The sequence below is a fragment of the Rousettus aegyptiacus genome, unplaced genomic scaffold (assembly GCF_014176215.1).
Source record: "Rousettus aegyptiacus isolate mRouAeg1 unplaced genomic scaffold, mRouAeg1.p scaffold_m13_p_12, whole genome shotgun sequence".
NCBI classification, from domain to species: domain Eukaryota; kingdom Metazoa; phylum Chordata; class Mammalia; order Chiroptera; family Pteropodidae; genus Rousettus; species Rousettus aegyptiacus.
Window position 1 is genome coordinate 15133234 of NW_023416287.1, and position 13595 is coordinate 15146828.

The window sequence follows — 13595 nt, forward strand, 5'->3', positions numbered from 1 at the left end:
CTATAATCATCTTTTGAACCACACTATGAGAAATACTGACACAATTCCTTAATTCCCAAATTCCAGCCCGCAGTTGCCAGGTTAACTGCTGGAGAAGCGACCAAGAAACTACTTTTTTATTATTATTTTTATTTTTCAATTACGGCTGACAGTCAATATTATTTTATATTAGTTTCATTTGTATAGCATAGTGGTTAGACATTTATATAATTAACAAAATGATCCCCAATTAGTCTAGTACCCACTTGGCACTATACATAGTTACTACACTATGATCGACTATATTCCCTATGCTGTGCGTTATATCCTTAATTCGAAAAGAAATATGCACCCCTATGCTCAGTGCAGTGTTATTTACAATAGCCAAGATGTGAAAGCAACTTAAGTGCCCATCAATGGACAATTGAATAAAAAAGATGTGGTATATATATATACAATAGAATATTACTTAGCCATAAAAAATGAAATCTTATCATTTGTGACAACATGGATGGAGGAGTCCAGAACTTCAGGAGTTCTAGAGGGTATCAGCTAAGTGAAATAAATTGGATGGAGAAAGACAAATATTATGTGATCTCACTTATATATGGAATCTAAAGAACAAAATAAATAAAGAAACAAAACAGAAACAGACTCATAGCTTCACAGATACCCACACAATCCCACACTCATAAACACACATAGGCAGCTACAAATTTACATATACAATAACACAATGCAAATATGCACACAAATATACACACCAGTGCTTGCACGATGATGCATTCATTCGTATGTTTTCAAAACCACATGCATAGATAATCAGACCCACCAACCCAGATGCCACCATGGTAAACACATATGAATGCATACTTATAGATGAACACACAAAAAAACTGTATTTGAAACCATTAATACAAAGGCCCTTATATACAAACAGATGCACAGAGGCACAGTCACTTGGATGGACATGCAAGTGTCAAGCACACCCCCTTCACTAAGATACCGGTGGGTGAACACAAACACAAGAGACACAGGTACGCACGTACTGCAGGTGCTCACATGCATGCAAACACAGATGCATATATGCACACATGCCCACCCACCCAGGCCGTGGATGACCGCTGGTCCCTACCTGCCTGCCTTTCCCACTTAACTAAATACCACTCTCCCCTCTTCTTCTCTCAGCTCTCCTTCCATTTTTAACTTCTCGCCTCTCCAATGTCTTTGCACATTCTGTTCCCCCAGCTCTTCACATGGCTGATGCTTTCTCATCCTTTAGTCCTCGGATTCAATATCACCTCCATGGTGAAGCCTTCCTCTGCCACTCTATTATCTAGATAGGCCACTTAGTTACTCCATCATATACCTTGTTTAGGTCCTAATAGGACTTATAGCAATTTTGGTATTGTACATTTTTGTGTGATTGTTTATTATCTGTTTCTTCCACTGACTACAAGAATCACGTCTAACACAACAGTGGTTATTTAATAAATAGCTACTGAATACACAATTGCTTAAGAGTAAGTCAATAAATGATATATTTTTAAGTTAGTTACCATGGGGAAATTCTTGGGAACAGGGTAAATCTGTGGTCCCCAACCTTTTTAGTACCAGAGACCAGTGCTCCTATAAGACTCTAATGCCTGATGATCTGAGGTGGAGCTGAGGCAGTGATTCTAGTGCTGGAGAGCAGTTGCAAATACAGATGAAGTTTCACTCTCTTACCTTCCACTCACCTCCTGCTGTGCGGTCTGGTTCCTAACAGCCTATGGATCAGTACAAGTCTGTGGCCCAGGAGTTGGGGACCCTAGTGTAAATTATCCCACCCAAGAAGCAAATGATCTGGGACATTTATATACCAATGCCTGACAGTCATTGATTAGAGGATCTTCCTGGAACATCTGGCCTGCTTTGCAAAAAGGCAGAGCAACAGGATTCTAGAGGGAAAAACCTTTAGGCACAGAGATGCCGATATTAGCAGTTCCAAGTCAGTGAGAAGTCACTGAAAGGCTGAGGATGGGACAGGACACCAGTAGTCTGTTACTAGCCTCCAAGGTGGATGGTGCTAATTAATGAGAACCAACAGAGATGAGATCTATGGAAAGGGGACCTTGTTGGTGACTATAGATGGAAGTGAAACAGAAGAAAAACAATTCTTTAGTGGACTATACTGCCCAAGGTCAACAGACCTGGGAGCACTAGGATGTCCAAGATAATGGCAGGCCAAACAGATGAAGGCACGATGGCTGGTCTTTAGCTAGGGATGCCTCATAGCAAGTCAGTCCCAAGAGAGGAGAGAAGCGCGCTGCTAAAGCTGTAACACCCCACACTTGGAAAGTCCCAAGTCCTTTTGAATATAAAAGTCTCCAGCTGCAGGATGGGAAATCCTGTGGTTGGGGCAATGTCTGTGACAACTCTTAGCCTTTGAAACACATGTGTGAAGCAAGAGTCATTTGGGGATGAAAACTATAACTGACTTAGCTGGTCTCATCGAGAAACATGACGTACTGCAGAGTAAACAGGGAACGGGCAGCTGTGTCTGCTGCCTCTTTGTTCCCTGGACATTTCCACTGCACCTCCCACCCCCAACACCGGTACTGATGCCAGTATAGTCAGTTTCTCTAACAGAATAAAAATCAGGTCACAATCATTTCACTATGGTGCTGGTCATTACCAGAGACAGACTATGTCACCTACCCAGTGGTCTTGGGTTTATGAACTGCTCTCTTCAAATGCCAGACTCCTCATGAGATCATATACAGGGAGGCTAGTTCACTTAAGGAAGGCTCTTCTGCGCATTTTGACTTGCTGTGTGTAAGAACAAGGCATTGACATACAATAATTAAACTTCTTTATAAAAACTCATGTAATGAACTCGTGAAATCCAGCTCTGGGGCAACAAGAGTCCTTCTGGAGAACCTGATGTGAAACATGAAACGTAGGCCCCATGGCTGGATGCCTCTGCACTATGACCCAGTTTCCACCAGAAACAACACCTTGCTATTTCCACAAGGTTCTCACCAACAGGTGCTCCACGTTAGTGGGTCTCAGAGTGTGGCATCTAGACCAGCAGCATTTAGTATCAGCATCACCTGGTAACTTGCACAAATGCAAAATTGAGGGGGGGGGGCACCCCAGACCTACTATCTTAATCAGTTCAGACTGCTATAATAAAAAACCATCAACTGGGAGGCTTAAACAATAGAAACTTATTTCTTATAGTTCTGAAGTCTTGGAAGTCCAAGATCAAGGCACGCACAGATCTGGTGTCTGGTGAGAGCTCTCTTCCCGGTTTGCAAATGGCCTTCTTCTGCCCATGTCCTCACACAGGGCAGAGCAGAGAGAGGGGGAGAGAACGCTCTCTCATCTATTCTTATAAGGGCACTAATTCCAGTCCTGAAGGCTCCATGACTTAATTACCTCCTAAAAGTCTGATCTCTTAATACCATCACATTGGGGGTTAAGATTTTAATAAATGAATGGAGTAGGGGGGAGGTGTGCGTTGAACACATTTGGTCTATAATACCTACTGAATCAAAAACTTTGGGAGTGGGACCCAGACATCTGTGTTGTAACAAAGCTTCAAGGTGATTGTGTTAAAACAAAACAAAACAAAAAAAACCGCTCTAGATTGACAGGCAAAATTTTCCACTTTCCACCTCTTCATCATTCTCACACACCCAAAAAAATTCTGTTGCCTTGGGAGGACCAGGCAGTCAGGACTTGTCAAACTTCCACGGGTATTGCCTTCAAAATTTTATAAGTCAAAAGGGTTTTATGATAACGGAAAAAGTGTTGGCAACAGGTCTGGGGATAAAAGCTGCCCCTCCCCGGACACACTGTTGAATGTCGCCTAGGCTACACATTTACCAGGCAAACATCTCAGCCATTTAAAACAGAGGCATTTCCTCCCCTCAACTGCCTGAAGTGCTTTACTTAGTGGCAACTTTACTTTAAATAAACACTTAATATAGAAAAACGAGCATGCGGAAATGTGTAAAGATACAATGCTTTTTCATAAATTCGTGTAATCACTATGCAAATCAAGAAACAGACTGTAGCCAGCACTCTTGCAGCTTCTATGATGATTAACAACCATTTTTACAGCTTCCACCTACAACTAGTTGCACTGGTTTTAATACTTTACATGATAGAAGTCACCCTTTGTGTCCCTTTGTGTCTCCTTCCTTCACTCAGCGTTGTAACTGAGAAATGTATTGAATATAGCAAGAGGTTGAAAGTGTCAAACACTCCGCATCTTTGTCAGCACTTGGTATTGTCTTTCTCATTTTAGCCGTTCTGATGGGCGTCTGTAGATATCCCGTAGTGATTTTAAGTTGCATTTTATTAGTGACTACTGAAGTTAGGCATCTTTTCGTATGCTTTATTGGCTACTTGGATATCCTCTCCTGCAAAAGGCTTGTTCAAGTTTTCTGCTTATTTCTTATTGGATTGTGTGGCTTTTTTTTCTCACTAATTTATAGAAGTGATTTTTACATTCTGTCTAAGAGTATTGGTAGAATGTTTATTTTAAATATCTTCCACCCCGTTGCTTGCATTTTCACACTGTTGATGGTGAATTTTGATAAACACCAGTTCTTAACTTTAATGAAGATCAATGTAACAATCTTTCCTTTTATGGGTCCTGTTGTACATTCTTTAAGAAATATTGGCTTGCCTTAACGTCATGAAAATATTCTCAAGTTCATCTTTACAAAGTTTTATTTTTACCTTTTACATTTAGAACTATAACACATCTGGAATTGATTTCTGTATATTAAGTAAGTGTGATACAACTCCAGATTCATTTTTTTCCATATGAATATCCATTAACCCAGGACGATTTATTGAAGGGGCATCATTTCTGCACTGCAATGTAATGTCACCGCTGTCATAAATCAAGTGGAAGTATATATTTTTATCTATTCCTGGATAATTATTTGTTCCATGCGTATTTTGTCTTATGCCAATACCACACTGTCTTAGTTACTATAGCTATAAAATAAATCTTGATATAGAGAGTGTTAAGTTTTCTAAATTTGCTCCTTTTCAAAATTGTCTTGGCAATTCTGGGCCCTGTGTATTTCCAAGTAAATTTTAGAATCAGTTAGTCATTCCTGCATGCATACACACACACACACACACACACGCACGCACACACACACACACACACACCATGCAGACATACGTACAAAACCTGCTATTGTGAATACCATTGAATACATTGAATCCATTGATGATTTTTTAAAAATTAACATCTTTACAAAACTGAATCTTCCTGTGTATGAACATGTTATATCCTTCAGTTTATTCACTTCTTTTTAAATTTTTATTGACAATGTCTTGTGGTTTCCTGTGCAAAGGTCTTGTACAGCTTTTTATTTATGCCTAAGTATTTGAGCATTTTGACATCATTGTAAACTATAGCACTTATTTCTTTTATTTTCTATTTGTTCATATTAATATAAATATAATTGATTTTTATAGTCAGTAGTCATGAAAAATTTACTTATTTTTATAATATATCTGTATATTATTTTGAATTTTTCTATAAATATATTCATGTCATCTATAAATAATGACAGTTTTATTTTTTCAACTCAATTTTTTTGCCTTTTAATTCTTGTACTAACTTATTGCATTGGATAAGACCTCTAGCACAATTTTGATTAGAAATGAAATAGTGACCATTCTCAGCTCATTACTAAATTCAGGGGAAAAAATTTCAACATATCACCATTAAATTAAGTATTGAGTGATGTTTGCTGTAGAATTTTTTTGGTCGATATTATTTATCAGATTTTGTAAATTCTCTTTTATTCTTAGATTGCTGGGAGTTTTTACAATAATTAGGAGTTGAATTTTTCAAATGTATTTATTGCATCTATTGAGATGATTAATATTTTTTCTTTTACACCATTAATGTGATAAATAATATGACTGTTTCAAAATATTAAACCAACCTTGTATTCTTGGAATAAATCTAACTTTGTCTAGGTATATTACTCTCTTTAGATACTGTTTGGTTTGATTGGTTCATATTCTGTTTAGAATTTTTAAACTTATATAGAAAAATTGGCCCAAAGTTTTCCTTCTGTGTAATATTCTTATCAGATTTTAGTAACCTCGTAGTATCCATATTTTTCTATTTATATTCTTTTGAAAGCATTTGTATACTATTGGTATCATTTCTTCCATAAATATTTTTTAAAATTTCACTGGTAAACTCATCAGCACTTGAAAAATTTGTGTGTGTGTGTTGAAAAATTATAAATTGTAGTTTAAATATCTTTAGCAATGTGACTCTTCAGGTAGTCACTTTCTTCTTAGGTCAATTTGATAAATTATGCTTTTCTTGGAATTTTCATAATTCACCTACATTTTAAAATGTATTAGCATAAAGTTATACATCATATTCTCGATATCTGTATGCTCTGTATTAATATCCTTTCCCTATTATAAAATTGTAGTCTGTACTTTTTCTAATTTTCATCTAATTAGTCTTGCTAGAGATTCATCTATTTTATTAGCTTTTCAGAGAATCAACTTTAAAAATTTTTCTCTATTGTATGTATTTTTTCTAGTTTATTAATTTGTTTTTAATTATTTTCTCTGTTGCATATTCTTTGGGTTTAATTTGTCCTTTTTCTAACTATTGAGGTAAATACTAGAATCATGAATTTCAAGCTTTTCTACAATTTTAGCTGCATTCTAATGTTTTTATATGTCTTATTTTTGTTATTCATGCCAAAGTAATATCTAATTTTCGTTCTAATTTATCCCTTCATTTATAGATTATTTAGAAATTAGTTGCTTGATTTTCAAATATTTGAGCATTTCAAATTTTATTTTTGTCATATATTTCTAGCTCACTTCCACTCTGATAAGAGGATATGTACAAAATAGTTCTAATGCTTGAAATTTGGTGAAACTTGATTTATGTTTCAAAATATGATCAATTATAGTTAATAGTCTATGTGTGATGTTAGAAAGTATGCTATTAATATTCAATTAGTTTTCAATTAAGTCAGCTGGGTTTAGTCAATTAAGTAAATTAGGCTAATTTATGTAAATTAGGTCAAGTATATTAATCAGATCTTCTTTGTCCTTACTGATTTTTTTTATCTGTTTGTTCTCTCACCTCTAAGAAAATTATATTAAAGTCACCCACTATGATTGTGGATTTAGCAATTTGAAATGTTTTGAAACTACATTAATTAGCTAAGTATAAATTTAGAGATCTTACATCTTGATAAATTGACCCTTTCATTATTAGGAAATGTCTATCTTTATCTCTGGTAGTACTTCTTAAAGTTGGCTTTGTCTCATATAAGGATAATTATCTCAGCTATCTTTTGGTTAATTAGTGCATGCTTTGTTTTCAAATTTTGTGTCCTTATATTAAAACAAAAAGTTTATATACAGTATATGCTTTTATGAAAAAAATCTTTCTCTTCTAATTGCATAATTTAGTCATACATTTAATAAAATTACTGATGGATTTTGGCTTAAATTCAACATTTTATTATTTGTCATCAATTTTCACATTTATCCTACATATTTTGCCTTTCCTTTCTTGCTTCCTTTGGGATTAATCAACTATTTTTTAATTATTATTTCATTATTTCCTCAATTATATTTTTAGCAACATATTTCTTTACATTTCTTTAACATGTTACCCTAGAGATTACACATCCTTGAATTATTAGTTTTATAGAAGTTAGCACTTTTACCACTTACCAGGTATCATGAGACTTCTAGAATATTTCAATTTTATACCTCTATCTCCTTTTGTCTTAATATTGCAGTGACAAAACATTATTACTATTCCTGGTATAGTCAATATTCATTTCCATGTGCCCACATATTTACCCCTTCTGTGTCTCTTTATGCTTTCATAATTTCTATGTTTTCTTTGGGATCATTTTCCTTCTGCCTAAAGACTATCCTTTATCATTTCCCTTAGTACAAGTCTACTAGTGAAAATTATCTCAGGTTTAATTTATGTGAAAATGTATTTATTTCACCTTAACTTTTAAAGACCATTTTTCTAGGTGTAGGATTCTAGGTTGGCAGTTATTTTCCTAAATGTTTTAAAGTCATTGTTCCATTGTGTTCTGAATTGTGTAATTTCTGTTATAGAGTCTGTTCTAAATACTATTTTAACACCTTTGAAGATAATATGTCTTTTTTTCTTTGGTGGTATAGAAGATTTTTGATCTTTAGTTTTTATTTTCACCAGTTTTATTGCAATGAATCGAGTGTGGTTTTCTCAGAATTCACCTTCTTGGTCAATTACAGATGGTGTCTTGCATCATATTTGGAAAAATTTTGACTATTAATCTCTTCACATGTTGCTGCTGCTCCATTTTCTTTCTTCTCACCTTCTGGAATTCCAATTAAACATACATATTCGCCATGCTTCATATGACTGTTATACTTCTCTATATTTTCCATTTTTGGTACGTAACTTAATTCCGAGATCCATTTTTAGCATTTGGAAATAGGGATATTAATAGTCTCACGGTGTTATTTTTTTTTTTAATGAAACTTATGTAAAGTGTTCATCCAGTACATGTTAGACATTATTCACTCAGTAAATATCAAGTCTCTTTACCTCTTGTACTGACATCTGATTGCTCAGTAATGCTGATGGTGATGGTAGTTACACTTTATCAAGCTTTTGCTATGAGAAAGGTGGGATTTTAAGGCTTTGACATATATTATTTCAATGTTCGTTACAACAATCCTGTAAACTAGTGTTATTATATTTATGCTGGGGATAAGGAAACTGAAACACAAAGAAATAAAAGAACTTGCTAAGCTAGGTGGTTCTGGCTCAGGGTCTGCCATGAGGTTGCAATCACACTGTCATCCCTACTCCGTCTCCTGAAAGACAAATTTGAATTGATCCCAAAAATATTCGGTTGAAACACATGAAACCGTAGGTTTTTAGCATACAAAAATGTCACTTTCATATGGTTTATTCTAATATTTTATGCTTCCCAGACTCTATGACTGAGATGGTGCAGAAAAATCCAACAGAGAGGATTTCAATCTTACTAAAGCAACAGCTATTTTTTATTGCTACTCACCTCCTTGATGTGGTAAGAGCTATGGGGGCAAGGCCAGAACTCAAGAAAGCAACATCTGGATAGAGCAGGAGGGATCAATTTTTCTGTGGTCTTGTGATAAATTAGGAAGTGGGGCCTCAAGAATCTGGGTCCAAAAAAGACTCCTCTTCCTCAGTCCTAATCTCCAATGCTCTCTCCCCTCCTCTTCTTCTCTCTCCAGCGTCCTGTCCCAATCCACCTCTTCAGAGTTTGGTTTGTGTCCTCTAGGGACCTGGAGGAGTCATGTTGCATTGTCTGGAATTCCCCAGAATTCTTTCTGGTTTTCATAATATCTTCATTTTATAACCAGTATTGTGGCTATTTCAGGATTCACAAGAGAGTGGTCGCAGAGGAGAGCCCTTAATTTGAGAGAGTTGACCCTCATGAAGATAGTCCATGCTCTAAGGAGGAAGCCCCAAAGTTGAAGCCATTGTAGTATTGTAACTTAAATTTCCACTGATAGGGGTGGAGTTAAATAACTAAGCTGAATTCATCCAGTATAATGTCATGGAGCATTTAAAATGAGTGGCGTAGGGTCGTGTGTACTTGCATGGAAAGAACTCCAAAACAACTCGTGAAGGAAAAATAGCACACTGCAGATCAATATGTAGAGTGGAGTGTGTGTGTGTGGGTGCATGTGTGTGTGTGCATGTGTGTGTAAATGTATAGAACAGGTCTGGAAGAAAAAATACTAAAAATACTAAAAAATACTAAAATAATGATGATGATCATTTCTGGGCAGACAAGGTACCGGGGACTTTGACAGTAACTGTAACATTTGATTTTTGATTTTCTTATGTTGAGAATACATTCATGTTTACTTGTGCAGTTAAAAATAAGCAATTTTTAACTTTTTAAAATGGTTTTTTTGTTTTGTTTTGTTTTGTTTTGTTTTGTTTTTGCAACAGGCTTAAAGTTAAGTATTATCCCAGTTTAGTTACCCCAGAAGCAGACTCTGAGATGAGGATTCAAGTGCAGTTGTTCTGTTTGGGAGGTGATCCCGGGAAATACCAGGAAGAGGGTGGGGAAGGGAGGCAGAGACGGGAAGGTGGTCAGTGTGTGTTATCAAGCCAGTCACCGCCCTGGGCCACTGGCGTGTAATCTGCTGGGGGACACGTACCTCAGAGTCATCTCACCTGCGGGGCCAGGAGCTGGGGTATTGATCCACTAGATTCTGTCACTCGTTGCTGAAGGAGGCTCTTGAGGACTATTAGGACTGGCAGTTGGAAGCTGGTCTGGCAAGACCTGGAGTGCTTAAGAATGAGGAGACGTGGACCCCAGCAACACTGGTAAGCGCTGCATCATGCCCCACTGTAACTCAGCATTGTTCAGGCAGCTCTGGGGTTCTCTCTGGATATCTGAGCAGGCCGTCACCTTTCAGGGGAAGAGACACTCTGCGGGAGGTCCCCAACGCTCCTCATGGCTCCACACGGGTGTCATCTCACTGCTTAGGAAAACCCAGCCAGCCCACCTCCCTGACTTTCATAGGAAGCCCCATGTCCCAGATTCCCTTACAGTAAGTGAGAAAGGACACAGACAGAACAACCCTCCCTTCTTCAGGCATCAACTGCAGATAAGTTTGACAACAAAACCAATAAATCCTGAGTGTCACTTTCTATAGGATTCAGCCATTCAAGTGACCGTAGAAAAAGCTGATTAAAAACCTAGATGCAAACCAAAATTTTCCTAATTGTATAACAGGGCTAGGTCACTGACCCTCTCTCTCTAAGCCTCATTTGTAAAATTTATGAAGTAAGAATATCTACCTCATAGGCTCGTGTGATATGCACATACATACTTAGAAAGGACGCGTAAAGCACTGAGCACAATCCTTGGCACATAGTTAATACTGGACCAATGTCACCTGGCCCAAAGACTGAAATTTTAAAAGCTTATTTCACACCTGCTGTTTTCTGAACTTTGCTCCTGGAGCTGTGGGAAAGAAACAAAGAGAAAACCTCAGTTCTCCTCAAGCGACAGTAATATGTCCTCATGAATCACGCGGTTCTGACTCTCCAGACAGGAAATCAGGTCCCCCGGGGCTCAGAGTGGCTACAGCCAGGAATGCAGAGGTGGAGTCCAATGGAGAAACTGCTTTGGGGTGGAGACAGTCTGTGACCCTATAACCTTGGGCAGCAGGAAAGTGCCTGTCTGTCCCCTCGCAAGCCCAATCCAACTAATCTGAGTGCAGCAAACCTCTTCTATTGACCAGCCTTGCTCTGATTTAAATTTCAAACAGCCCAGCATTTTATTCTCTTCTCACCATCCCTGAAAGCTAACCACTATGGATTTTACAGGCCTCGAAGCCCTCGGCTCACACACTCTATTTGCACAATCTTTGCATAAGGAAAAGGCAGTCGATGCAAACTGAATTAATTGTAATTGACCATAATATGCTTACAGAAATGCCAAGGAGTTTTCATTAGTAGATAAGCCCCAAAGTATCGCCAATGATTTACACGTGCAGGAACACACTGCATGGCCACGGTTAATTACGGGACCCTCCACAGAAGGTGCTTCATCAAACCCTGGCAGAGGCCTTCTGAGAGCCAGTGACACCTCCAGGGACCAACACATCTTGACTCACTTCCTGTGAAAGGTTTTGAAGTCTCTGCCTGAGATACGGCAGAGCCAAGCTGCCCCTGTTGGGCTCGGGCTGGATGAACGCTGCTTGCCGCCCCAGCTTCTGTGTCCTTGGGCCCCTGCACTTGGAGTAGCTGGTTCCTCCCACACCATCCCTAGCCTCAGTCCTTCTCCATATTCATCATTGCTAAAGCTGGTATTGACCTTGTGTTCTGGTTTACATAACAGATCTTCATTCGTTTATTGTTTTTAACAAACATTTTCTAAGTGGCTCCTCTGTGACAGCCTTCATGCTAGGATTGGGGATGCAAAAGAGATATGGACCTACCACACAGCTTAAAATCTAGTGAAAGATTAAAAGATTAAAGAAGTAAGCACATGAGTGTCAACAGGTGATAATGAGAGTAAAGAAAGGAAATTGGAGCTTTTTATTAGGGAATATGGATGGAGAAGTTTTGTTAGAGGAGGGACTATTTAAATTGAGGCCCAAAACATGAGAAGGCACCTTTTAGATGAGTTATGAAGCAAGAATGTTCCAAGCAGCAGAAATAGCACGTGCAAAGGCCCTGAGGCAGGAGTGCAGCTGGCACCTTGTATAGGCTTGTGAGGCAGAGAATGGAGGAAGGTGAGGTAAGACAGCAGCTGAAGGCCAGATACGCAGGACCTTCCAAATCAGGCTTACAAGGACCTTAAATTCAATTCCAAAAAGACTGGGAGCCATGAAAGAGATTAAAGCGAGTGTCTTGGAGTGGACTCGGGTAGTTTTTAAAAATCTCTCTGGCTATTAAAAGTGGCAGGAAAACAGATTTTGGGAGAACAAAAGTAGAGACAGGGAGATCAGTTAGCAGAAGACTGTTAGAATCATCCTGGCAATAGGTGATGGTGTCCGATGCTAAGTCAGGATGGAGACAAGTGGGGAGGGGATATGTCCTCTGTCTGCTTGAGGTCCTGTGGCTGAGTGCCTTTCTTTTTCAATTTCCTCCAACAACCAGAGCTCCCTGGAGTCTGCAGCCTTGTTCCTGTACCTCAGAAGAACCCAGTACTTCTGACATGACAATAACTTATCTTCTGCCTGAATTCCCTGGAACAGTGCTGCCCAAAGAGAAATATAATGTGAGCCACATACGTAACATTAAATCTTCTAGTACACTCTAAAAAGAAAGAGGTGAAATTAATTTAAGAGTATTTTATTTAACCCCATCTATCCAAAATAACATTGTGTAAAAGTGTAATCAATGTAAAATTATTTAATGGGATATTTTACCTTTTTTCATGCTAAGTCTTCAAAATCCAGTATGTATTTTGTACTGAGAGCATACCTCATTTGGACTAGACACTTTTCAAGTGCTCGATAGTCACATCTGTCTGCCAGCATCCTTATTATACAAGTGCAGCTCTGACTCTGCTTACCTGAACTTATTCTCCATCCTCTGCCCACTTTTTGGGAAACTCATGACTTTTATCAAGAACCCGGGGATGAATTACAAGCCTTGACTGACAGGCCACTTAACCCCCAGAACTTCTGATTATCAGACCACATTACCACCAGGCCCCTGAACGAAGACCACATGATCACACAGTCACGTGGTATCTGGGCCACATAATCGCAAACCTCAAGTTTAGGAGTTTAACACCCAGGCTGAAACTCCTTTAGCATTTGCAACCTGATTTGCAAATCCAGTGCAGGGTCCACCCATTGGAAGGGATGAGGAGCTTTGTCATAGGGCCAATCTCTCAATAGGCTTTTATCATTATGCAAATGGGGAGTGTGTGCCTAAGTCCTGAGAGAGATGACAGGCAGTCTGGGCACATGGTAGCTGACCCAGAAGTCCACTGTGAAGTGGGTCACTGTCACAGATGAGTCCTGTGATTTGACATCACCTGTGATATTGACGATGATTATGAAAATTATCACCA